The sequence below is a fragment of the Chanodichthys erythropterus genome, chromosome 19 (genome assembly GCF_024489055.1).
Source record: "Chanodichthys erythropterus isolate Z2021 chromosome 19, ASM2448905v1, whole genome shotgun sequence".
In the NCBI taxonomy this organism is placed as follows: Eukaryota; Metazoa; Chordata; class Actinopteri; order Cypriniformes; family Xenocyprididae; genus Chanodichthys; species Chanodichthys erythropterus.
The window spans coordinates 9,156,258-9,182,888 of record NC_090239.1 but is presented as its reverse complement, the minus strand read 5'-3'; the positions used below and the strand labels follow the sequence as shown (position 1 = coordinate 9,182,888).

Genomic DNA, 26,631 nt, shown 5'->3' with positions numbered 1-26,631 from the left:
AATTTGTCAAAGCACACAAAAAACTCCCATTATGATAAACACCACTGTGGATTTTCATTTACTGTATCTTGGATGTTGAAGAGATGCATTTGAGTAGTTTATTTTAGGAAGATGATGCAAATTAAGACACATATAAGCACAAATAACACAATAAGCACAGAGGTTGACTTGACCTTCCATTTCCTGTCTGGACCAGAAGAATTCAGTGAGGTTTAACATTTCTTCCTTGATTAAAATAACCATATTTATTTCAGATATCATTATTGGATACTATATCTGAAATGTAAAGAAGTGCAACAGTGTAGCAATGTTTCGAATGTTTATTGTTGCATAATGAATTTTACACACCAATTTTAACTGTAAAATACTACGCAGTATATAGTATACTGCACAGTATGCAGTAGGCTTGTATTCCAGCCTTTGACAGTGAAAGCGATATGGCTCAGTGGTTTCTGAGAGACGGCTTGTCAAGCTGTTAGCTGTTTTTATAATTGCTTCATAAGACTTACTTCCAGTGCTCTTTAAAGGAATAGTTCACCCGAAAATGAACATTTTGTCATCATTTACTCACCCTCATGTCATTCAAACTCCATATTATTATCTTTCTTCAATGAACCATAGAATGTCTGTACTTCTGTCTGCAGAGTGGACAAAAGCACCATAGAAGTACTATATGACTTTTGCATTATATTACATTATATGTTTGTTGTCCCAGGTTTGACATCATATGTCAGAAATTTGAGAACTAAAACAAAGTGGTCATAAGGGGGTCATCATGACATAAAGATGAGTAAAAGGACTATTGTAGTTGTTTTATGGAACAATCAGACTGTTTATGAGTCTGTCTGAAGCTCTAGTCTGGCCTGATAATGAGGGATGAATAAGGAGAGAGGGAGGTAAAGAAAGTTTAGAGTATGTAGTGTTGTTTTACTGCATGTTACGGCTGATTCAGGCTGACAAGCCAGTACATGTTATTTTTATCTGGTCTTTTCCTTTCACTCTGTCTGTCGTATGTGCTCACACACACACACACACACTCTCTGCAGTGCGCACACAACATACAAACCGCCTGTGCCGTTCTTTATGGGTTTAATTTGCTTTTGCTTTACATCAGAGGTCTAATGTGTAATAATGTTTGTGTCTGTAAAATGAAGGGAAGAGAAAACCAGAGAAAAAAAGAGGAACATATATGCATATATACATTTTCCACTGAGCTGCTTTGTCTACTGCTATAAACTGGTCTGACCTATAGTAATGCATCCCTCCACAACTACACAGTTCTGTTATGGATTTTATAATCAGATCCAGCCCAAACATTTCCCCAGATTCTGTTACCATGAGCCTAGTTGAAGTATGCTGTGAGGGATTATGGGTAAAGAAGTAATGGCCAATTGAATTCCTTACGTTTTCAGCATTTCTCAGCACTGGATGTCCCTCAGGTTGTGTGCTCTGTTTCAAAACTTTATATACACTGGACTTGAGGTGAAAGTGCCACCTGGGAAGCTTCTATAAGGACTGTCACATCTGTCAGTCTTCAGCTCTGACTATTTCCTGTGGCGGCACAGGGAAAATGTAACCTATTCCTCTTAGAGCGCTAGTGGTGATTTGTAATGTTTCTATAATTCATTCTTTTCCCTAAAACGTAGAGTATGTGATTTTATTCAGGATTAATTATACATGCTTGGTGTTCTCCTGCTGTGTCTCGGCTTAAAGCTGGCTAAAACGAAATGATGGTTTTTCTCTTTTCTTGAGCTGAACTCTGTTCAATAGCTTTTTAGTCAAAAATAGAAACACTCACTCTGCATTTAAAAGACAAGCTGATAGTGAATATAAGGTTTTGTGATACTTATTGGCTTAAAGGCAGCCGTTTTACATCAGTTGTCACTCTTTATTTCAATTTTATTTATAAGAAGTTCTATTGGTGCAAATGAAGGGGCTGTCAAGATTGATGTTCGACTTCCTCTGAGGCTTCTGGAAAGCCATATGTTCTCCTTCAGTTGACACAGACAACCCCACAGTTTGCGGCTTTCCCCTCCGTCCTGCTAATTAAAGGGATGGCTCACCCAAAAATGAAAATTCTTTCATTTGCTCAACCTCGTATTGTTCTTAACCTGTTAGACCTTCATTCTTCTGTGAGATATTTTGAAAGTGTTTTCTCGTCTGTAATATGAAAGTCAGTGGGATTAAATGTTGTTTTGAAACCCAAGGGCTTCATTGTGTGGACAAATTCAGCATTATTCAAAATATCTTTTGTTTTATAAGGGGAAGGGTTACCATAATGTGTTGCTATTTCTTTAACTTAATATTGCTGTAGATGGTGACACAATGACTCAAAATCTTAAAATAGGTTAAAAAAATGGCAGAGACTGATAAGTACCAGAAACAATTTATGGTGCGTTCCATTTTTCCTTGGAAGTGGGAAATTCATATTTCCCAGTAGGAACTTTTAACTGGAATACCCCCTTAAGTCAGACTTGTGACTGGGAAACTCGGGGGAACTGCAACAAATCCAACTTCAGAATCCAAAATGGCTGCTCAGTGCATCAACTGTACTGAAACGATAGTAATATGTTGTTTATTATCATGTCTGTTTGTCTGTGTCTTTATGGACATGATACTTCAGCATTATCAGTGCAAAATATTGCTTTTTTTTGTTTGTATTTCGACAAACAAAAGTTTGCCTGGACGTGTCCATCTTAGATTTCTGACCTGTGTACTGGAACGCGGTCAACTCTACTCTGACACCATTCCCAAATCCGACATCCGATCTTGGAACACAGCATCACACTAGTGTTCAACAGTTTTGGGGTCAGCATAAACATTTTGAAAGAAGACTCTTATGCTGACAGATGCTGCATTTTTTTTTTTTTTTCAAATCAAAATACACTAATATTCTCAAATATTATGACAATATAAAATATACTGTTTTCTATTTTAATATATTTTAAATTAAAATATTCCTGTGATGGCAAAGCTGGCCTTTCAGCAGCCATTACTCTAGACTTCAGTGTCACATGATCCTTTAGAAATCATTCTAATATGCTGATGTGGTGTTCAAGAAACATTTCATATTATTATCAGTGTTGAAAACAATTGTGCTGCTTAATATTTTTGTGAAAATGCTGACATAAGTATTCTTTAGAACTGTTTCCTTTTACGTTTGTACAAGTTTAGCTACATCTCTGGAATTTTAGTCCCCCTCACTGGCCTTTTTCACACATTCTCAGCTGAATATAAGGCTCTTGTGCCAGTTTGTTTTTTGTTCCATGTTTACAGATTTCAGAGGGCTATTAGATGTTTAGAGCTGTTAGTCTAACGTAAAACCATTACCTCAGCTAACATCACTGCCCTGCTTACATACAGCCTGAGGTTAACCTATGGCCAAAGCCCAAGTACTGTTTACATCACTCTGTGGTCTGTGAGCTAAACTTAGCCTGCACAATCCATTGATTTCACCCCCAAAATCCTTCCAAATATTTGTATAACTATCACCGCCGTTTTATAGTTGTTAAGTAGAGTGAAGGCAGAGTAAGATGTGCACACAGCTATGTATAAAACCTCTCTGACTGCCTTTTTTTTTTCTTTTCTTTCTCAATATCTCCCGGTAGCAAAGGTTTGGCCATTTTGTTAACCTTGACCTGTTTCATGTTTCCTTCTGGTGGGTATTATTAGCCACATGTATGTTCCTTTGGTGGTACTGATGTGTTTTGCGGTAGTTGGTTGATTCACACATCACACAGACAGGTCTGTGCTAAACATCTGTTTGAGTTATATTTAGTGAGATATCCAAATTTGAAGAGCTTGAAGGACATAAAAGGTCATTTGTTGCTCCATGTGTTTCTTCTTGAAGTAAGCACCTTGATCTCCTTTAAAAGACCACACATGCACAGCCATCGTTACTTGGTTTGATTTGCTGATCAAACCTTGTGTTCAAATCAAAATTGGTTGACCTGTGGTCATATTTATTTTAATATGTATATTATTACATGTATTTTTATTGTATTTATGTAAATTAAATATTTTTATACAATATTTTCTGCATTTGTTGGTTGCTTTTGACTCTTGTAAGAGAACCATCAACAGTCTTGGAAATTACACAAACCTGGCTAGATAAAAGTAATTATTTTGTCTCTCCCAGATGACCTCTCTGCGTAAAGCAGCAGAAGTTACTGGTTCTAATGATTATCCGGTTTCCTGGGCTGAGTGAAGTGGAGAAGAGTGAGAGTGTATTTTGGGCAGAGCCCAACAGGTGAACTTGATTTTCAAAAGCCCCAGATTACGTGGATCTGTCTCGAGAGCATCCACTTCAAAGACACACCAGCAGACTTTATTAAAGACTAATGTGCATGCATCGGCTCTGAGACGTCAACAGACTGGAAGTGATTTTTCTGTTTACCTTCAAGCTGGATTCCCCAGTAGACTTGATCTTGAAATGCTTAAAGAGCAGTTCAGCCAGAAAATGAAAATTCTGTCATCATTTGCTCATCCTAATATTACTTGAAACCCATGTGAACCCATGAAAACTGTTTTTTTTTTCTCCCCATGAAAGCGTAGTGGTTATGTGAATCTGAGTGAAAGATTGTGAAAAAGAACACACCCCTCTCAATATGATATGTGCACTATATTACACGTCTTCTGAAGATATACACTAAAAAAGATTAGTAATATGCATACCCAAATAAGAATTGAACACTGTGGCGCAGAGGGCAACACTTATATTTTACTATATTCATCTTCATAAGACTTGGAATATAGCGCACAAGTCATTAGTAACTACTTTTATGGTAGTTTTTGTCCTTGAAAGGCCCTGCAGGACAACTTATGACTTAATTGTGTGGAAGGAAGCAAAAAGATTTTTTTCATTTTGTGTTCCATGGAAGAAAGAATGTAATGAATTAGTAATTGAATCATTTTAAAACTGATGTAATTTTCTTTAAACCCTTAAAGGGGTCATGACATCAAATTTGCCTTTATCTTTTGACATATAAGAAGTCTTTGAACCATTAAAACATCCTGCAAGGTTCATAGCTTAAAACATCCTCCTCATTATAAACAAAGCATTTATTTAATCAAGCTCCAAAAACAGGATATCTGATGTCACACTGGCAAATACATTTGCATATTACTGCCTCTAAAGCAAGACAATGACTGATAGTTATACATCATATGCCCCGCCCACTGGCGTTCAGTCGCTTAACGCATTTCTCTACATTGGATGCTAGCATTGTTGCTTCAAAAAGCAAATAGAACCCATTATAATCATTGACGCTGTCTACACTGGATACAGTATGCAGATGCACGTTCAGTTGAGTCTGACAGCAGGACAAATAGAAGAATGAAAGATCATTCGCTTTGACACATCCAGTTTAAACAGCTCCTTTGCGTCTCTGTATAGAATTTAGAAAGATCCCAGAAAGAAATAAGTGGATGTGTTATTTTAATGGCGTCCTAGAGCTTGTCAGATGATTATGTTTGTTCGGAGCATTTGTTTTGTAAATGAGGCACTGTATAATGGAGTAAGTAAATTATATCATAATGCTTTGTCTGTAAATTGTGGTTTTATATAATGTTTTCAAAACACTTACTCACGTGCAATAGTGAATGGGCGTTGATACTGTTTCCTGCTCATTGACGTTAGCCAATCATAACAGTGGCTGTTTACTGACCGCCCCTTAAAAACTGCTTATTTCAGTCAGAGGATCAGAATGAAGGTTGAAAATAATAGTTTCCCTGCATATATTTGTTTTTTTGGGCAAACATCATGTTAAATGAACATATTAAAATATTGAAAAAAAAAATCCATGTCATGACCCCTTTAAAGATGTGCAATTAGTTTGTATTTAATTAATGCAGTTAAAAAGGAAACTGCATTTTGAGTGTGTAATGCAACAGCACTGAAACATGACGGATTATACTCAAGGTGTCATAACAGATGGTTGCAGCTTTCTTGCATGTTCTGAGCAGAAGGAAACTCGCACCTTAGACCAAAGGATAATGGAATGCCAGTTGCACCAGCTCGCTGTAGGTCCTCCTGCTGTGAATATGGAGATGGCAGGCAGCCTTGGGCACCCCTCATTTACACACACACACCCCGCTAGATAATCTCATGGGAGAGCCGGGGCCTGTTTGATCCCATCCAACAAGGCGCAGCAGGCAGGGGGTATAATCAACCAGCTCAGCTATCCCTCCATTTCCTACCTCTCCCTCTCTTCCTCCTTTCATCCCTCTTCTTTTGTCAGTGCATAGTGATGGATAGGGCGCTCGTGGCAGAGTTCTAGCGATTTCTGTTTTTTTGATCAAGACTTGGTGCTGGAGATGCATCACAAAAAAAAGAGTGATTTTATGTGGAATGATGCCTTGATAGTCTTGTTATTTCGGGAAGCTAAAAATGTCTGCTGTAGGTAAATTAAATGTTGTATCTGTTGGGTGAGAATGTCTTTGCTCCAGGTTTTATAGATTAAAGAGCTTATTTTAGGTATAACAAAATGTATAACAGTGTTGAAAGCATATTTAATGTTTGAATTATATACTCATATGTTTGCATATACTGTTATTTACATAACTGCCATTTATTCTCAAGTGAGAAATGTGTAGCATTTTAAACCGTTAGATAGGCCAAAATAGATAGGGATTCATAATTATTAATTTATTATAAAATTATGATTGTTGTTTTAATAAAATAAAAAGATAAAAGATTCATAAAAAAGATAATAAATAAAAATGTTTGCAACCATGTACAGTAGTTATGTTTGCAACAAATTATTATTACTAATACTACTACTTATATCTTATTGTTATTAATCTTTATGAAATTAAGAGCGTTGTTATTATAAGTGTTGTTATTAAAACAATAATGCATATTTTATTTATATTGTATTGTCAAAAAGCAGAAATAATCTAAATAAAAATTAGTTCTGTAAATGCTTATTGGACACTTAAAGATAAAATTAAATGATATTGGGGTGAACTGTATAAAAATATATATAAACTGGCCACTCTCTACCATTATTGGTTATGTTTTTCAGTCTCTTTCAGTCTCTTGACTTTCATTTGGCTTTTCTCTGAAACGTAAAATTTACAGCCACCTTTTAAATATTTACTGATGCCTCTTAAAGAAGAAACTGGTTATTTTCAAGTCCATTTCCTCTCTATAACAGCCACTAATGTTCTGCCAGTGGGAGAAAGCCGACAGAATGCTTTGAGTCTATCAGCCTGTCATGAATATTTCAGCGTTTCATCCAGTTCTAGAATGGCCCGATAGCCTTTCAGGGGAGCCGTTGTCTGCTGCTCACCATCCAAATTATGAAGCGCTGATTACAGTAGATGTTTTTGAATGAAAGTCAGCTGTAGAAGTCAAAGAAGTCATTGAGTAAGTTTTTCAAGGAATAGAAATCATTTTGAGCTAGGCTATTCCCGTAGCGATGCTTCAAAACTGACATTCACACTTTGGCATATGTTCATTTACAGTTTCTGTTAAGGTTCTCAGTTAAAATTTCTCTCAATGAGTGTTATTGTGAAAATATTATGAGTGTCACCATCTTATTCAAATCTTTAAGTTGACTTGTCTTTTGTGATCTTTGAATAATGCTTTTGGATATTTGTTGCAGGTTAGCAGGTCATTTGTTTTGTCAGGTTATATCTTGCACACAGTATTAGCCTTTATCTCACAAATTACTGAACCTTAATGAAGAGAACGTAACGGATACACTTTCCATAAAGCAAAATGTCAGATTTTGCCTTAAAGATATTGAATTCATTCATCCATGATGCTGAAGTACTGTTCTGTGTTGTCATGGCGACAGATTTAACACTTGTTCCCATGACTCTAATAATGTGTTAGTAACCTAGCACTCATCCCCCATGCCCAAGTGGTTAGAATTTAAGAAATCAATATTTTTTTTATTTTCTATAAGTATTCAAGCATTTGAATGTGTCTGATGTCATGTGTAACATTTATTTTTAAGGCTCGCTATTTGATCTGGTCAAATTATATAAAGCATTCCTGAAGCTTTCAATGCTTTTGTATATTGTTGGGTAATTATAATATATATAATTTGCTGGCATCAGGGAGCTGCTGTCAGTATGCAGGGTATTGAAATCGCTTTTGAATGCGTGCTCGTGATTTAGACCCTGATTACACTAGTGCGTTTTTAATAAACATGATTGGGCTAGTTTGAGTAGCAATTGGGTGAGTTTTGTTGTGAAAACCTGGCAACCCTGGTGCCACGCCTTCATTTTCAAAAGTGTCTGTTTTGGTCCGTTTATACTGAAACACAACCCCGGAGTTTTTAAACTAAAATGGGGTCTGCAGCGTTTTCGAAAGCCTCAGTTTTCAATGGCTGAAAATGCCAGAGTAGTGTAAATAACAGGTGTAACCATAGCAAAAGTTGTGTGTTTTAAAGGTGCCCTAGAAATAAAAATTGAATTTATCTTGGCATAGTTAAATAACAAGAGTTCAGTACATGGAAATTACATACAGTGAGTCTAAAACTCCATTGTTTCCTCCTTCTTATAGAAATCTCATTTGTTTAAAAGACCTCTGAAAAACAGGCGAATCTCAACATAACACCGGGGTGTACGCCCCCAATATTTGCATATGCCAGCCCATGATCGAGGAATTACACTAGCGCAGAACGTCTGGATGTGCACAGCTGAATCGTCAGACTAGGTAAGCAAACAAGAACAACAGCAAAAAATGGCAGATGGAGCAATAATAACTGACATGATCCATGATATCATGATAGTGATATTTGTAAACTGTCTTTCTAAATGTTTCGTTAACATGTTGCTAATGTACTGTTAAATGTGGTTAAAGTTACCATTGTTTCTTACTGTATTCACGGAGACAAGAGCCGTCGTTATTTTCATTATTAAACACTTACAGTCTGTATAATTCATAAACAACTTAATTCTTTATAAATCTCTCCAACAGTGTAGCATTAGCCGTTAGCCACGGATCACAGCCTCAAATTCATTCAGAATCAAATGTTAACATCCAAATAAATACAATACTCACATAATCCGATGCATGCATGCAGTATGCATGACAAACACTTTGTAAAGATCCATTTTGAGGGTTAAATTAGCTGTGTAAACTTTGTTTATGCACTGTTTAAGGCAAGCGCGAGCTCCGTGGGTGGGGAGCGTGAGCATTTAAAGGGGCCGCAACCTGAATCGGCGCATTTCTAATTATGCCTCAAAATAGGCAGTTAAAAAAATTAATTGAAAAAAAATCTATGGGGTATTTTGAGCTGAAACTTCAGACACATTCAGGGGACACCTTAGACTTATATTACATCTTGTAAAAAAATGTTCGATGGCACCTTTAAAACAAAAACACACAGGGCCTTAGTGTAAACAGGGCCTTACTTTCGCTTAGAGATAAGATATTTGTCAATAATGCTGAGGATTTGTTGTGCACCAAATCCTCCGACATCATCCTGTCAGTCATCTTTCCTTCAATCTTCACGTTCAAGATAATGAAATCTGATGTACTGTAATGTCACCGACTACCTACAAGTTTAACCATGTCCGCTGTAGAATGCATTAGTAATTTTCTGTGCCTTTCCACAGTTGGATTTAGGCTTCAGGCACATCCATAATTCTAATTCTAATGTAAAGCTTTGAATACACTGTAAGTCGCCTTGAATAAAAGCGCCTGCCAGCGCCAAATCCATGAATGTAAATGTAAATGTTGTACCAATACAGTGTTCATTTATTGATCTCATGCAGTAGAATCAATTGTGAAAGTCTATTTCTAAATGAATATGTGAAATCTGATTCTCCAACCTAGACAATAATGGATGAGTCACTAAATATTTATGAGTGGAAAGGAATTCTATGCATTTGCTAAGGTGTTCTTAGCAGTTTTAAACCTATTTTTATGCTGTTGCTAGGGTATTGATAGGTAGTTTCTTACTGGCCTAAAATAGACCACTCTCAGTTCTTTGTGATGCTCTTGTCCCATATATGTGGCTAGGTTCGAGTTGGGTCAGTGGGATTGTTTTCACCAGTTTTAACATCTGCCAGGAAAAATTGAAGTCTTCACTTTACTTCAGTAAATAAATAAAAATAATTGCACAAATCACTGAGCTGAAGTTTAAGTTATAATAACAATATGGTCCACTTCATTCTACTTAAATTCTACTAACTATAAGTAACTTTTTTTTAAGAACATGTCAACTAACTCTCATTTGAGTATTAGTAGACTGACTGATTAGGGTTCAGGTTAGTATAATAAGTTGACTTATAGTCAGTTGGGGGTATGTTAGCAGATATTAAGCAGACAGTCTACTAATACTCTAATGAGAGTTAGTTGACGTGTAGCTGCAAAGTTAATTATAGTTAGTAGAATGTCTAAAGTGGACCATCGAAATAGTGTTACCAGAATCTAATGCCAATTATGTTAAGATATTATCCATAATGGGAAAACATCCTCTCTTGGAAAGCCTCTCCTGTAGAAGTGGGCCAAAGGCAGAGCAAGAGATCTACCATACATTCATGCTGTGTTTGGATAGGAACTGGACAGGAGTGGGAGGACAGATTTATGTGGCCTTTTACACAGTACTCTGTGTGCTTGTGTTAATAAACACCCTCAGAACACTGGTGATTGTCAGAGAGGAGGACAGAGGTGGGGTGTATTTTGTTGTTTTGTTCCAGTTTGTCAACAGTCTTCGCTAGTTTTCATTTAGAAAGGCAGAGTATTACTAATACGTTCATTTTGTGGGTGGATGGTACATGCAAATTTAGTTACAAAACAAGTCCAGCAACGTTTATTACTGCTGTAGCTGAGAAACAGAGAATTAGAATGGCTATTCCTGGACTGACATGGATTTGTTTGACTCAAGGGGTCAAGGTTTGGTTGGTTAGCATGTAAGATTAACACCTACTGTAAAAACATATATTTATATATAAATTGTAGCATATACAGTGGCATGAAAAAGTATGTGAACCCCTTGCAGAATCTGTGAAAATGAGAATTATTTTAATAAAATAAGAGGGATAATAAAAAAATGCATGTTATTTTTTGTTTAGTACTGTCCTGAGTAAGATATTTTACATAAAAGATGTTTGCATTTAGTTTAGTTGCATTCACAAGACAAAACAATAGCTGAATTTATTAAAATAACCCCATTCATAAGTATGTGAACCATTGATTCTCAATACTGTGTGTGGTTACCTGATGATCCACGACTGTTTTTGTGTTTTGTGATGGTTGTTCGTGAAACTCTTGTTTGTCCTGAGCAGTTAAACTGAGCTCCGTTCTTCAGAAAAATCCTCTAGCTGAAAAACAATGATATTTAAACAAAATAAGAAAAATTGTGACATCTTCATCCTGTTCAAAAGTTTTCACACCCCGACTCTTAATGCATCGTGTTTCCTTCTGGAGCATCAGTGAACCTTTTTTGAACCTTTTTAATAGTTGAGTTTGAGTCCTTCAGTTGTCCTCAGTATGAAAACACAGATCTCAAAATCCTACAGTCACTGCTGGAAAGGGTTCAAATATGCAAAAATGCTTGAAAACTGATGAATCTGCAGGACCTGGAGGATTTTTCTGAAGAATGGGGCTCAGTTTAACTGCTCAGGACAAACAAGAGACTCATGAACAACCATCACAAAACATAAAAACAGTTGTGGATCATCAGGTAACCAGAATCAATGGTTCACATACTTATGAATGGGGTTATTTTAATAAATTCAGCTATTGTTTTGTCTTGTGAACTAAATGCAAACATCTTTTATGTAAAATATCTTACTCAGGAACATATATTATCCCTCTTATTTTATTAAAATAATATTATCCCTCTTATTTTATTAAAATAATTTTCATTTTCACAGATTCTGCAAGGGGTTCACATACTTTTTCATGCCACTGTATATAGTTTTTGTACATTTGTTAAAAGTCTCATATGTTCCCTGCATTTATTTGATCAAAAACAGTAATATTATGAAATATTATTACAGCTTAAAATAGCTGATTTTTATTTTAATGTTTTAAAATGCAATTTATTTCTGTGATGGCAAAGCTACATACAAAGCATCATTACTCCAGTCTTCAGTGTCACACTTTATTTTTCAGAAATTATTATAAATTATGCTGATTTGAAGAAAAAAATACATATTTCTTATCATATTTTATTTCTTTTTTGATTTGATATTCTTTTTTGAAAGTTTTTTTTTTTTTGATGAATTAAAAGTTCAAGAACAGCATTTATTTGAAATACATTTTTTGTAACAATGTAAAAGTCTTTACTGTCACGTTTGATCAATTTAATGCATCCTTGCTAAATAAAAGTATAATAATAAAAAAAAAAAAACTTTCTGACACCAGTCTTTGTGTATATATAAATATGTGTTTACATTGTGTTGCTAACAGAGTTATACTTAATTTAGGCAAACTCTGAGAGAGAGAAAGTCTTAATTTCTCTAGTTTTTATTGATAAAATGCGCCCCCTGTCCACCTTCTTTACAGGAAGCTGTTGAGATTGTCCTAACCTCGGTGCCGTCTGCTTACAGATTGAAGATGACAGCAGTGGGATGCGTCTGCTCTTTGTTCTGTCACCTCTCATGGCTGCTTCAGGAAGCTGCCTGTGTCTTTTTGTCATCCGCACTCTGATGTGGGTATACAAAGGTGTTGAGGATCACATTTGTCTGAGGAGTTATGTGAAAATGAAAGTGGTCACACAAGGTCTCCCTGGGAGTGCGTGTCTCAGGGCAAACAGGTCTGGAATCAGACTGTTACTGTACTTGCAACACAATAGATATTCCTTGTACTTTTTTGGATTAAAATATCCAAAAAACACTAGAACAATGTTATATTTTGATGACTTGTGTACTTACATGATCCTAAATGTTTCCAAGAATATGTAAATTCAGAGAAAAAAGCAATTTTAACCAGCACTGTGTTTGTGGGTCGCCTATCAATAACATCATACCCGCAATACCCTCAGTTCAGGGGCGTTTCCTCCGAGTAGGCAAGGGAGGCAGTGCCTCCTCAAAAAAAAAAAAAAAAATGAGAAAATAATCCATATTACATATAAAACAACACAAATATTACAAATTATGACATTAAAAAGAGCGCAAGTCACGTGTATTTCTTAAGGAGCACAGCCCAACAGCGACACCCGCAGGTAAAGTTACACAGAGGAGTCATGCCGTACTCGGTTACTAACGTAACCTCGGTTCCCTGAGATACGGAACGAGTACTGCGTATGGGGAAAGGTCTCCCTTTTTCCCCGCTGCTGAAGCCTTTTTCAATAACGCAGTGTAACTGCACCGTCATTGGTTCACTCATAGACAAGTTGTTGAACCAATGGCGGCGCGGCATAGCTGCGCGGCCTATGGCGACAAAGCGCGCGAATATTCCCGCCGAAATGGGCGGGGTATAGGGCTATATAAGCAGGCGTTTCGCCATAGGATTTCAGTGTCAATCGACTGAAGCGACGACCCTGAGCCGCAGCCTCGTGGCACGGCAAGTGACGCAGTACTCGTTCCGTATCTCAGGGAACCGAGGTTACGTTAGTAACCGAGTACGTTCCCTTTCGATACTTCACTCGTACTGCGTATGGGGAACGAATTCAACCACGCCGTGCCACGGCTGGGAACGATATAGCTTGCATTTGGCCACCCAGAGGGGGTAAAAAGGACAAGCGGAGGCAAAGCCTAACCGAACCCATGGTTACACTGAAGGAAGATACTTCCTATGGTGGCGTGAAGCGGGACCTGTTGGAAGCCGCTAATCACACCGACAGGACCCGAGCTTGTAAGGTCGGGACATCGAGGTGATAGAACCTGACAAAGGTGGACGGCGAAGACCAGCCGGCCGCCTCACAGATGTCTTGGATGGAAACTCCGTTGGACCAAGCCCACGAGGAAGCCATTCCTCTAGTGGAGTGGGCCCTGACTCCTATGGGGCAATTAGTGCCCAGTGAGGAGTAGCACAGGTTAATAGCATCCACTATCCAACGGGAAATGCGTTGTTTCGAGACCGGAGACCCTTTGGTGCGGCCGCCAAAACAAACAAAGAGCTGATCCGACAGTCTGAAAGACTGTGATCGGTCTATGTAGGTCCTCAATGCCCTGACTGGGCAGAGTAGCTGCAGCTCTGGTTCGTCCGCCGAGGGAGGAAGAGCAGAGAGCGAGATGACCTGAGCTCTAAACGGAGTTGAGAGCACTTTAGGGACGTAGCCATGCCTAGGTTTCAGAACGACCTTAGAGTCACCAGGCCCGAATTCGAGGCATGCAGGGTTCACAGAGAGGGCCTGCAAATCGCCAACACGCTTTACCGATGCTAGTGCTAGTAGCAGAGCGGTTTTTAGTGTTAGGGGCCTGAGGTCGGCTGAACCCATTGGTTCAAATGGGGCTCCTTTCAAGGCCCTGAGGACCAACGAGAGGTCCCAGGAGGGAATAGTGAGAGGGCGAGGAGGATTCAAACGCCTAGCACCTCTCAAAAAACGGATCACGAGCCCGTTTCGTCCCACCGATTGGCCAGCAATAGGAGCGTGGAACGCTGCAATGGCTGCTACGTAAACCTTAAGCGTGGAAGGGGAGCGCCCCATTTCCAAGCGTTCTTGGAGGAAAGACAGTATGGAAGATACGTCACTCTCCACAGGGTCTATGTTGCGTGTTGAACACCAATCAACAAAGACTGACCACTTCTGGTCGTAGAGGCGCCTCGTAGATGGGGCTCTAGCCTGAGAAATGGTATTTAGGACGTCCTCGGGAGGCTAGTCGGCTCCCATCGAGGGACCAGAGGTGCAGAGCCCAGAGCTGCGGCTGTGGGTGCCAGATTGTTCTGTTTGCCTGAGAGAGGAGGTCCCGTCTCAGGGGAATCGGCCACGGGGCTCTTAGAGAGAGCCTGAATAGCTCTGAGGACCAAACCTGGTTCCTCCAGAGCGGGGCCACCAGAAGGACTCTGTGCTGGTCTTCTCTGATACGCCTGATGACCTGGGGGATCAGTGCGATCGGAGGGAAAGCATAAAGGAGCGTGCTGGGCCATGTGTGGGCCAGAGCATCTACTTCCTTCGAGAAAAATGTTGGGCAATGAGAGTTGTCTTCTGAGGCGAAGAGGTCTACCTCTGCCTTCCCGAAGAACTCCCAGATCGTGAGGACCACTTGGGGGTGGAGCATCCACTCGTCGGAGGGGATGTTGCTCCGTGACAACATGTCCGCACCCAGATTGTTCCTGCCAGGAACATGAGTCGCTCTGAGCGACTGAAGCCTCGGAAGAGCCCATTCCAGCAGTCGTTTCGCCAGAGCGCATAAGCGGCTGGACGAAAGACCGCCTTGGTGGTTCAGGTATGACACCACCGTCATACTGTCTGACCGAACTAGAACATGACGTCCCGTCAAGTAAGCCTGAAAGAACTGAAGGGCTTTCATCACTGCTAGCATCTCTAGACAGTTGATGTGTAGATGGCTTTCCTCGTGGCTCCACGAGCCGAAGGCCGGTCTGCCCTCGCACACAGCGCCCCAGCCCAAGTTGGAGGCGTCTGTTGAGAGCACCGTCCTCCGTGAGACCGCCTGTAAGGGGACTCCGCGTTGGAACCATACTGGATCCATCCAAGGTTTCAGGGCTAGAAGACAGGCCCGATTGACCTTGAGACATAGGCGGCCGTGCCGCCATGCGCTGGGAGGAACCCGGAACTTCAACCAGTACTGAAGAGGCCGCATCCGAAGAAGGCCTAGCTGCAGCACCGGGGAGGCGGAAGCCATCAGCCCTAGCAGCCTCTGGAAAAACTTCAGAGGGAGATAGGCTTTGTTCGTGACAGATGCCGTGAGCTGCTGAATTGCCAGGGCGCGCTCTGGCGAGACTACTGCCGTCATACGGACCGAGTCGAAAACTGCTCCCAGAAACGAAATTCGTTGAGTGGGGCATAGCGAGCTCTTGGCTAAGTTGACCCTGAGACCCAGGCATTGTAGATGGCTGAGGAGCACGGATCTGTGGCGTTCCAGCTCGTCTCGCGAACGGGCTAAGATGAGCCAGTCGTCGAGGTAATTCAGAACCCGGATTCCCATCTGTCTCAGAGGGGAAAGCGCCGCGTCCATGCACTTGGTGAAAGTGCGGGGAGCCAGAGACAGCCCGAAGGGCAGGGACCGTATATTGGTATGCCACCCCTTCGTATGCGAATCTCAAGAATCGTCTGTGACGGGGGCTATCTGGATGTGAAAATACGCATCCTTCAGGTCCAGCGAGCAGAACCAGTCCTCGGGGCAAATGTGCGCGAGGATCTGCTTCAGCGTCAGCATTTTGAACTTCCGTCTCATGAGGGAGTGATTCAAAAGCCTGAGGTCTAGGATGGGTCTGAGACCGCCATCCTTTTTGGGGACCAGAAAGTAGCGGCTGTAAAAGCCTGTCTCGCTCTCTGACGGAGGAACCATTTCCACAGCTCCTTTTTCCAGCAACGACATGACTTCAGCCCGGAGGACATGAGCGTCGTCCGGATTGACCGATGTTTGAAGCACCCCGGCGAAGCGGGGGGGCCGTCGTGCAAACTGGAGCGAGTAGCCCTGGTTTACGATCCCCATGACCCATTCTGACACATCGGGGATGGCCTGCCAGGCCTCGGCCCGAGTGGCTAGGGGTTGAATAATGTTGGGTGACAGACCGCCGTTGAGAGGGTCGTACACCGCGAGGGGTGGAAGAGGAAATTTGCTCTTTTTGTGATGAGGTAAAAATTTGTCCGCCGTGAAAACGGCGTTTAGGTGGGCGCAACAGGTGTGGGCCCAGCTGTCACCTGGAGTATGTTTCCCACGCCCGGAAATAAACGAGGCGGAGGGGAAATTACCCGTGGGAGCTTTTGGGGTGGTCCGGTCGTAACGGGACGGTCCCCCATCCTCTTCCTGTCCGACGAATCAGGACGACTTCGGAGGCACCGGGTCCAGCACAATCCTGGGCCGGGGTCCCTGGCGCCTCGGGAAGGGAGGGCGCTTCGCAGGGCGCGAGCGCTGGCGATGCTCCTGGGGCGGCGCTGCCTGTGTTGCAGGTGGGGCTGGTTTTGTTCTGCTGAGCCGGCGCAGTCCTGGGGCGGCTAGACGCAGAAGCGGAGCTGGAGCGCTTGGGCAAGAAATGCCTCATAGCCTGAGACGATTTCTGCGCGGCAGTAAAGCGCTCAGTGAAGCCATCCACTGCAGGCCCGAAGAGACCAGAAGGCGAGACCGGGGCGTCTAAGAAGGCCGTCTTGTCTAGGTCTTTGATCTCCGTTAGGTTGAGCCACAGGTGGCGCTCCAACACGACCAGGCTGGCCATGGAACGACCGATGGCCTGGGCCGTAGCCTTCGTAGCTCGCAGGGCAAGATCCGTGGCGCTGCGGAGATCTTTGAAGGCTGGCGCGTCGATTCCAGACTCATCCAGAGAGCGGAGGAGTTTGGCCTGGAATGCTTGAAATATGGCCATGGTGTGGAGCGCAGAGGCAGCTTGGCCCGCCGAGTGTAAGCCCGTCCAGCCAGAGTAGAGGTGGTCCGACAGGGCTTGGAAGGAAGGGCCCTCTTCGTCTTCCAACCCACAGCCGCGGGAGGACAGAGGTGAGGCAGCCACCGCTTCATCTAGGGGTGGCAAGCGCTCGTATCCCTTCTCCTCGGCGCCGTCGACGGCGGTGAGGGCGGAGCGGTGCGTAGTGTGGAGGCGGGCAGAGTAAGGAGCGCGCCACGACTTCGTCAGCTCTTCGTGGACCTCAGGAAAGAAGGGCGCTGAACGCTGGCGAGGTGCTTGGCGGCGGCCTGGCAGAAACCATTCGTCCAGGCGGCTGCGGGACGGCTCCTCTGGAGGGGCCCACTCGAGGTCCAGCTCTTCAACGGCTCTGAACAGGATGCGGAAGAGCTCGGCATCCATGCCCTGGCCATGCTCGATGGGTTCCAAGGGAGGCGGTGGAGCGGGGTCTTCCGGCTCGCCAGCCCATCCTTCCGCTTCGGAAGCCGCAAGAGACATGGAGTCGTCTTGTTCGTCGTCTGTTCCCCCGAATGAGACGAGGTCACTCGCTTCTGCGGAGGGACGCTGCTCAGGGCGAGAGAACAGAACTGGAGAGAGTTCCCTGGGAGGAGAGGGCGAGGCACGCGGGGGCTGGGCCGGCGTGAGCTCGCTCAACTCCTGGCGCTGAGTCGCTCTACCCCGCTGTCTTTTCCTCGCCGGACCGCGGGAGGAAGGAGACGGGAGGGCGCGAGCGGCGAGATCGCCCTCAGTGAAGAAGGCGACCCGCGAGCGCAGGGAAGCGAGACTCATACACTCGCAGTGCGGGCATGAGTCTCCAGCGAGCGCGCCGTCTGCGTGGGGCTTGCCCAGGCAAGCGACACACTCGCTGTGTCCATCGTCGTCGTGCAGGGGGGCCCTGCAAGTACCACATGAGTGGCGGGGCATCGTGAGACGCCGCTGCCGTGAAAACGGCAATTGGGTGGCTCTTTTTAGAGCGGCGAGGGCCGCGGAAGCTCTTAAAGCGGTGAAAAACCGCTGGAAATCGCTCTTTTAGAGCGGCGTTTAAGCCGCGGATGAAGCTCTCAGGCGGCGCGCCGGATGGCGGCAGGGGACGCACAGGAAGCGGCCGGAAGCGGGAAGCGGGAGGCGGCGGCTCGGCGACGGCGCTAGAAGCTGCAGTCCGCGAGGGCGCCGGCGCTTTCTTCCACCGGCGAGTCCAGGCGAGTCCGCTGCGGGAGCCTCTTCAGACGGCGGCGAGAGCAGAAGGCGGCGAGCTTCTTCGGCTTCAGGCGGAGATCAGCGAAGAGAAGTAGATGTCGTCGCTGAAGGAGAAAACACTGAAATCCTATGGCGAAACGCCTGCTTATATAGCCCTATACCCCGCCCATTTCGGCGGGAATATTCGCGCGCTTTGTCGCCATAGGCCGCGCAGCTATGCCGCGCCGCCATTGGTTCAACAACTTGTCTATGAGTGAACCAATGACGGTGCAGTTACACTGCGTTATTGAAAAAGGCTTCAGCAGCGGGGAAAAAGGGAGACCTTTCCCCATACGCAGTACGAGTGAAGTATCGAAAGGGAACTCCCTTTCCTCTCATAGGAATCTATAGAAAATCATCAGAACCCCGGCGTGTGGTGGGTTTTGTGGGGGGGTAATTGACAATGAATGGGGGAAAGTCACGTGAGAGGAGGCAATGTCTCCATCGCGCTATGATTGGATGTAATTGGTTATGATTGGTTTGTGCGATAAATCCCGCCTCTCGTTGACGTGCGCTTTCCGCGCGTAGGTTTGTTTGACTGAACAAATAATGGCGTCAATCGGAAGACTAACTGAAAAGTAAGTAAACATATCACCCAGTTAAATGTCACGTCAAAATCAAACTTGAAATGGACTGAAAGCATGATGACTGCGGGGGTTTTTAGTGCAATCAGCTTGGTGAAATAAAAAATGCAATTTGTGTCTGTGACAGACGGTGTTAATGGAGCATGACTGACGATCCAAAATATTCTAGGTTGATAAAAGGCTTGGACCCGGACACTGCGTTCCTTACGTCACGACTTAACACGCGGATAACTTTCAACAAACAAATGTATCTAATATGATCAAAGAGCACCGCTTTACCCCACATACGCTTGACCGGAAAGGGAAGAACTTGACTGCAGCATAATAAAAGCTCCGCTGCTCTCATTAGCAATCGCTCCATGAGAAACGCTCCTCGTTTCTGCTCACACAGCACTCGGCTCTGCTCTGCTTCAAGCTACAGTAACGTTAATAATCTCATCCATGAACATGATTTCTGCCCGAGTCCCAATTCTTTTCCACCGATTGTAGACGTGGAGACAACACCTCCCATGATTCCGCAAAATCAAGGTATCATCAAGCTACGCCTTTGTTTTGAATAAGCGACCTCTAGCGGCTTTTTTTTTTTTTTTAAATTCCATTGACTTATATTGATATATTCGCCATTCAAAAGTAACTGACAGCGATTGTCGTTGCAACATTTGCATACTGTATTGAAATCATAAGTCACATTGATTCTCATGCACATTTATAAGGAAAACAGGACAGATGAGCCTTAACAATTACAAAATTCAGTGCAGCATTTTCATTTATTCTCTTAAAACATAAGCTTACCTAAAAATTTTAACATATTAATTTTAATATATGTCTTTTGCTTTATTTGAGGAAATGCAAACTTAGTTACTTCTGCTCAAGTGGCACTGAGCACAAGCAGTATAACAATTTGTTCCCAGGGCTTGCATGCATACATCTACAAGCATATATATATATATATATATATATAATATATATATACAGCAGTAAGCCACTTGAGGCACTTTATTACAGCGATTTTACCAAGGCAAGGGGATGTTCCCCCCCCTTAAAACTCCATCTGAAATGTGGTAAAAGCACAGTCATAAACTTATTTTACTTTGTTTTCTTTCATAAAATGACTGAAAAAGCAATATGACTAAGACGTCAGAGTTTAATAAATAATACGATATTGTAGACTGGATTAATATAAATTCAGCTGATGCGCAGTCAGTTTGAACTGAATTCACTCAATGAGATTCTAGAGACAGAACTGTTTTATAATTTGCATTATGAGCAGCACGATTTGCTCTTTGGCTCCATCAATCACAGTTATGACTCCTCTGTACCCTGTGGTCAGAGATTTTTTCCTCTGTATATGAAGAGATGGAATCGTAGCTCAAGTTCATTAGAGCAGATCCTGTGTCCGATGATTGCCTCCGACATGGGACGAGTAGTTTTCTGTGAGTGGAAAACACCTTTGGTAGATAAAAATCATATCCTCCTCTGACCCTGTCCAGGAGCCTGTCTTTTCCTTTGTCCGGGCATTTTAATTGACAGCATCTGGCTGTAGTCCCATTCCACCACTGCAGGAGTCTTCAGCCCAACCTCACACTGTCACATTGTTTCACAGGGACGTAATTAAGGCTTATCCTTTGCAATGATGGCAGAGAACCTTTTACTCCATCTCATCAGTCTCTTATACCACAAAGAGGGGTGTTTTTAAGATGCAGGATATGAAATTCCTATAACTTCCAGTGGACATCAAGTTGTCATAAATGTGATCAAAATGGCCAGACTTTGCAAGCAGATGCTAGATTTCTCTTTAAGGTTGTTGAAAGTACCCATAAGTCTGATATATTGTTTTGTGAGTTTGTCAGTTGTGCATACTTGCCTTTAAATTTCAAATGAGTTTCACCGTTGGGTAAACAACACCGTATAATAGAGCGGCTTTCTTTTGGTAACACTGCTTATATTTTGTATGAAGACATTTTCCTTGGAATATTGTTGAATATATGAATATAAGATTTTGGGGCTTTTCACACTGAACTTAACCCTGGGTTACCATCTTTCTAAACCCTGAGCAAAGGCCACTTGTGGTGGCAAATGCTGTAACTGGAATTTGTTTTTGTTTTTCCAGTGACTTAAAAACAGCCACAAGCAGTTATTAAAAGGATCCTGTGTAAACTGTATTCCTCCAATCAGTGTAACTGACAATATGCAAATAAGAATGTTAAACTGGGGTTTACAAATGCACAGTGTGAAATCTTGAAACCTGAATATCTAGGATTAATTACTAACCCAGGGGAGAATATAACTGTGTGAAACAACACATGATTATGTATGCATTACATTTTTAGCTTTTTATTTACAGGCAGACAGGAAAGTGGGGTAGGAAAGTGACGTGACCCGTGAGATTGAACCTGTGAGACTGAACCAACAGTTTTTACAATATACACTATCATTCAAAAGTGGAAGAACTGTAAGATTTTTTTGATTGCACTTTATTTTGAATGTCCACTTTAGACATTCTACTAACTAAAAGTCATTTTGTACGTACATGTCAACTAACTCTCATTAGAGTATTAGTAGACTGTTTTGTTTAGGGTTTGGGTTAGTAGAATAAGTTGACACAAATTCACTTATAGTCAGTACAATGTCTGTTGAGGGACCATCAAAAGAAAGTGTTCGCAGCAGAAAGTCTAATGACTGGCAGATGACATAGTTGCAAAGTTACTTATAGTTAGTCGAATGTCTAAAGTGGACATTCGAAATAAAGTGATACCGAGTTTTAAAGTCTTCTATGCTTACCAAGGCAGTTGTGCTGCTTAGTATTTTTGTGGGAACCCTGACATATTTTTCTTTTTTTTCAAGAGTCTTTAGTGAATAGAAATTTCAAAAGTTTATTTGAAATAAAATCGATAACAGTGCTTATATTTTGTAAGAAGACATATTTTCTTTGGAATACTGTTGCAGTTCATCATGAATAATAATATTTTGGTTCTTTTCACACTGAATTTAACCCTGGGATAGCATCTTTCTAAACCCTTAACAAGCATAACATACCCTTAACATATAAGTCCATATGGTGGCGACAAATGCTCTAACTGAAATTTGTTTTTGGTTTTGTACATTTAATTTTTAAACAATTTAATGCAAGTATTAAGTTCCTTCAAAAAACAAAATCCAACTGACTCAAAACATTTGAACTGTAGTATATATCCTTTTGCATTACCTTACACCACAACTACGACAAGGTAAACGGTTTCATGCGTGAAAAGCCCGTTTTAGTCAATTACTGTCTTGAATGATCTGCATTTCCCAGCTGTGTAACCCATGATAGGCTGTCCGACCCTTAGATAAGCTCCAGTACCTGTCTGGCTTGAGCAATTCACTCATAGCATGCTAGAAAAGCAGTGAGTTGGCCTTTCCTCTGTCGCTTTGTCTTTTAAAGGAAATCAGTTTCCCTCAACAGAAGCCTTGATATCTGGAAATACAGAGAAAATCACCCCATGACTGCATGATCTTCCTATATAATCCAGCCTTTTTTGGGGAAAAAAGTGAACTTGTAAAAAAAAGTTTGAAAAAAGTGTCGGGATGTTTTCATATGCCCATGGTGGTTGATTGAAATTCTCAGATCGGGGTTTAAAATGGATGCCATTAAAATCCTTTGTAGGAGATTGATGTCTTGCTGTTGTTGGTGTGTGTTTTTGCTGTCTTTTGCACTTTTATTTTTAGTGCATTCAAAGGGACGAGGAGATAGTGCTTGCCGCCCCTAAAGGTTTAATCACAGATAGCATTTGATTTTGAATGGTGGGTGAGAGGATATCATTTTCTCTTCTCAGAGGTTCAGCTCTTAGCTTTGGGCTCTTAGAAGTGGTTCATGGATTTTGTCAAAAGAGAGGCTCTTTGAGCACATTTTATGCCTTTGTTCTCAAGGCTGCTCACATTGCCACTAACACTTGACATTTTGAATGTTAACCAGTTCCAGTGAAAACACTTCAGATCTGACAAAATTATTATCAGCTTCTCCAAGCGTGTGTGCAGAGATTTACACAGTGTCACATATGCAAATGTTGGCATAGACTCTCATGTTACTGTTGATGTATTTGTTATTTGTGGCAGCAAATTATTTTGAGACTTGTTGAACAGTTGTCTCCTAGATGTTTCCATTGTTGTGACGATTACAGCTGAAGTAATCTGTGAATTAGATGGACTTTTAGGGATGTTGACTCTTTTTAATGAGCCCACCCAAGCTGTCTTTTAACTTTCTAATCTGGGTGGTGCATATTAGGAAAAAAAAAGAAAAATAAAATTTTATTTTAGCCAATAGGTTTCAGCTACGTCAGGAACGTTAAGTAATACCAAAGTCCCTTTAAGACAAGTCATTTCACTCGGCGGCCATCTTTGAAACGCCTCTCGGGCATCCTGGGCATCATGCAATCTCTTTGAATGGGGAAACATCAAATTCTCCAAAACTGTTCGCCAACCTTACGATTAAATTTCATATTTGAAATCACCAATGAAATCTAACAACAACCGGCTCATAAATTTAGTTTCTAAACGCTCGAATCATGACCAAAAAACTGTATTTTTCAGGCTGGATCAAGCTAATGCGCATGCGCAGACCTAAATGCGCGTCTCTTCGGAGGCGCGCGTCTGACTGTTTCTATAGTAACCGGTGATTCTAACGGCCGCTGAAGTGATGCGATGACTTTACCAGTTGGCGATTGGCTCTTATTTAGAAGGCGGGACTTATTCCGCCATATTGCGCGTTACACTTTCTCCCATTCAAAACAATACGAGTGACACGTCTTGTGTTATTCTATAGTCTTTGGTAATACTAGGGGTGGCATTCTCATCAAGAAAGCAACTGATTGGGCACTGCAAAATGAGTCATCTGTGTGTGTATATGTACACATATGTACTAAAACTGTTTCTTTGGGTTCCACCTCAATTAAACACACAATGTCTGTCCGTGTGCATCTATTTAATGCCAAGTGAAAATGACTAATCTTGTAAGACTAACTTGACTAACTTGTGGCTACTGAAATGTTTGAAAACCATGTTGACAAGTATAGCATTTTTATATTTTAAAAGAATTTGAAGATTCCCTCTGACCGTCTGTTTTGACTTTCTTTTTTGGGGAATTGGGTTGAAGCCTTAATTAAGGGGATCAAACCTTAATCCTTCTCATAATTTGTACCCTTCTCAGAAGAGATTTACAAGTAGCTGTAAATCTTTGATTTACAATGCAAATTTACTAGCGGCCCATCTGTGCTTTATCTTTTCTAATATGTCTGTTGCCATGGAGGATTTATGAACTGTGTACTTTAATTTCCTTTTTTCCCTTTCATCAAGTTTGTCCAGCTTCTTTTGTCCTTCGGCACAATATTCATGGCGTTTGACCACAGAAAATTACTTTTGTATTAGTATTTGCTCTTGTTATGAGACATTCATAAATGGAAAGGCTTTTACTCTGATATCATTCAAGACAAAAAATAAAAAATTTGCTTTCTGTTGAGAATCCTTTTTTTCAGTTCTTTAATCAATTCATTTTCTTTGTTGAACTCTAAAATTCTATTTAAAACCTTCATTTTGGACGATGTCTTTTATGAAAAATTCCATGCATTGCATGACTGAGTTTAGCATTTAAGATTTGATTAACACACATACTGGTAATCAGCATGGGACTTTTTCAAGCAGTTAGCCATGAAATGTTATATAGTCTCAGGCGTACATACAGAGCTGCTAATCTTGTTCTTCTTATAAGCGTGATTTCATATTTTCCCCCAATTATCCGTCTTCACTCTAGCTCTGTTTGAGAACCTTGAGCTGTCTCGATGTCTAGCACCTACTGTACATAGGCAGAATCTTAACTATGATGGAACCTGATATAATTGGCTGATTTAAAACACCCTGCATAGGCAGCAACTCTCTTAAGTCACTCAGCTCAAATAACGCTAGTAAAGAGCATAAGATTAATCTAAACCTTTCTGTTGATTCCTAGAGTTTGACATTAACATTTTACTGTACTTCTGGCAGGACACACAGTCAGGCAGCTATTTTCCATGTAGGTAACAGGCAAATTCTGCTTATACTGTCTCTAGTAATTCTATAAGCAGAAAAATACATAATACACACATACAGTAGTATTGGGTGAAATAGTCCAGTTTGATAGTATTAAAGGGGTCATGAACTGCATTTTTTTATTTTATATTGTTTCCTGGGGTGCACTTCACATCAAAAATGGTCATGATTTAGAAATTAAAGGCCATTTTTTTTAACCTGATTTTAGCCCTCTGATTTGAACGCTCTGTTGGAAGGGGCGTGTCTGCTGTGAGACTTAAATGAAAACGCCCACTTCTGTGATTGGCTAACACCTTTGCATAAGAAATAAGTATTACTCATGGAACTCTCTCAAAATCTTTTCTACATTTTTACTATTACAGCTGTTGAGATTAACTAATCGTGAAAAGTGTTTGTTAAAGCATTATATTTAGATCTCCTCCCATGGCATGAAAGGTTGCAGCGATGAGTACTGTAGCTGATGACAGACGTGTCTGTTGAGCGCATTAATGCAGTGATCTTGTCATTTCAACTTGATTTCTGCACTCTCACAAATTATTTCATCATAACTAACATTACAAACACTATGTAAATAAGAGATTCTTTGTGCAGTTTAGAGAGCGTTATTGATTATAATGGGAGTTTTGGAAAGAGTCCAGAGCTCAGTCGCTAATAAACTCGATCTGTGTGATTGACAGCTTCAGCGATTATAAAAGAAGGGTTCTTTGATTGCTTTCTGTATATAATTTCATCTCAATTTAAATAACAGATTATTTTCATGCTACTAAGAGAAACAATATGAAGTTGATTTAGTCACTGACTTGATTTACTGACGCGTAAACAGCAATAAACGATTTTGAGACAAAGAATGTCTGTCTGTACATGAATCATTCAGTGCTTCCCACACATAGACTTTACTTGGGCGGACACCCACGTATAATAACGGCCGCCCAATTATATTCGGAGACACAGTTTTGCTTTTATTATTTTTATCCTCTTATACTTTTATATCCACGCAAGATAATGAAACCATCCGCGATCGATTAACTAGTCGTTTCGTACCTGCTCGTTATGTGTGCGTCAGAACTGTTTACTCCCGCTGACATTCAAACGGGCGCTGAATTTTGCAAAGTCACAAGGGGGCGCTGTTGCGCTTTCTACAGGCTCGCACAACAGCGCTTCAGACTGCTTCCAAGTGATTCTCAATCAATGAAAAGTGCAGATTTATTCCAAGCGATTGCTAATGAACTCAAGTTGATGAATTATTACAATGTCTACTTTATGGCCTTTACATAAAATGTTTTAGACGATTGTAAGAATCTGAAGGATCAGCCTGCAATAGTA

General features: G+C 41.4%; 1 protein-coding gene across 6 annotated transcripts in view; it reads left to right on the top strand.

The window, feature by feature from the left end:
* Positions 1–26,631, top strand: part of ndst2b (N-deacetylase/N-sulfotransferase (heparan glucosaminyl) 2b) — an 89,917-nt gene that overhangs the window by 37,262 nt on the left and 26,024 nt on the right. The window contains exon 2 of one of the 6 annotated variants that reach the window (XM_067368688.1): positions 8,516–8,668. The exons of the other annotated variants lie outside the window; for them this stretch is intronic. The gene's annotated coding sequence lies outside the window, so the exon portion shown is untranslated. The remainder of the gene's footprint in view (positions 1–8,515; positions 8,669–26,631) is intronic. 6 annotated transcript variants of the gene reach the window in all.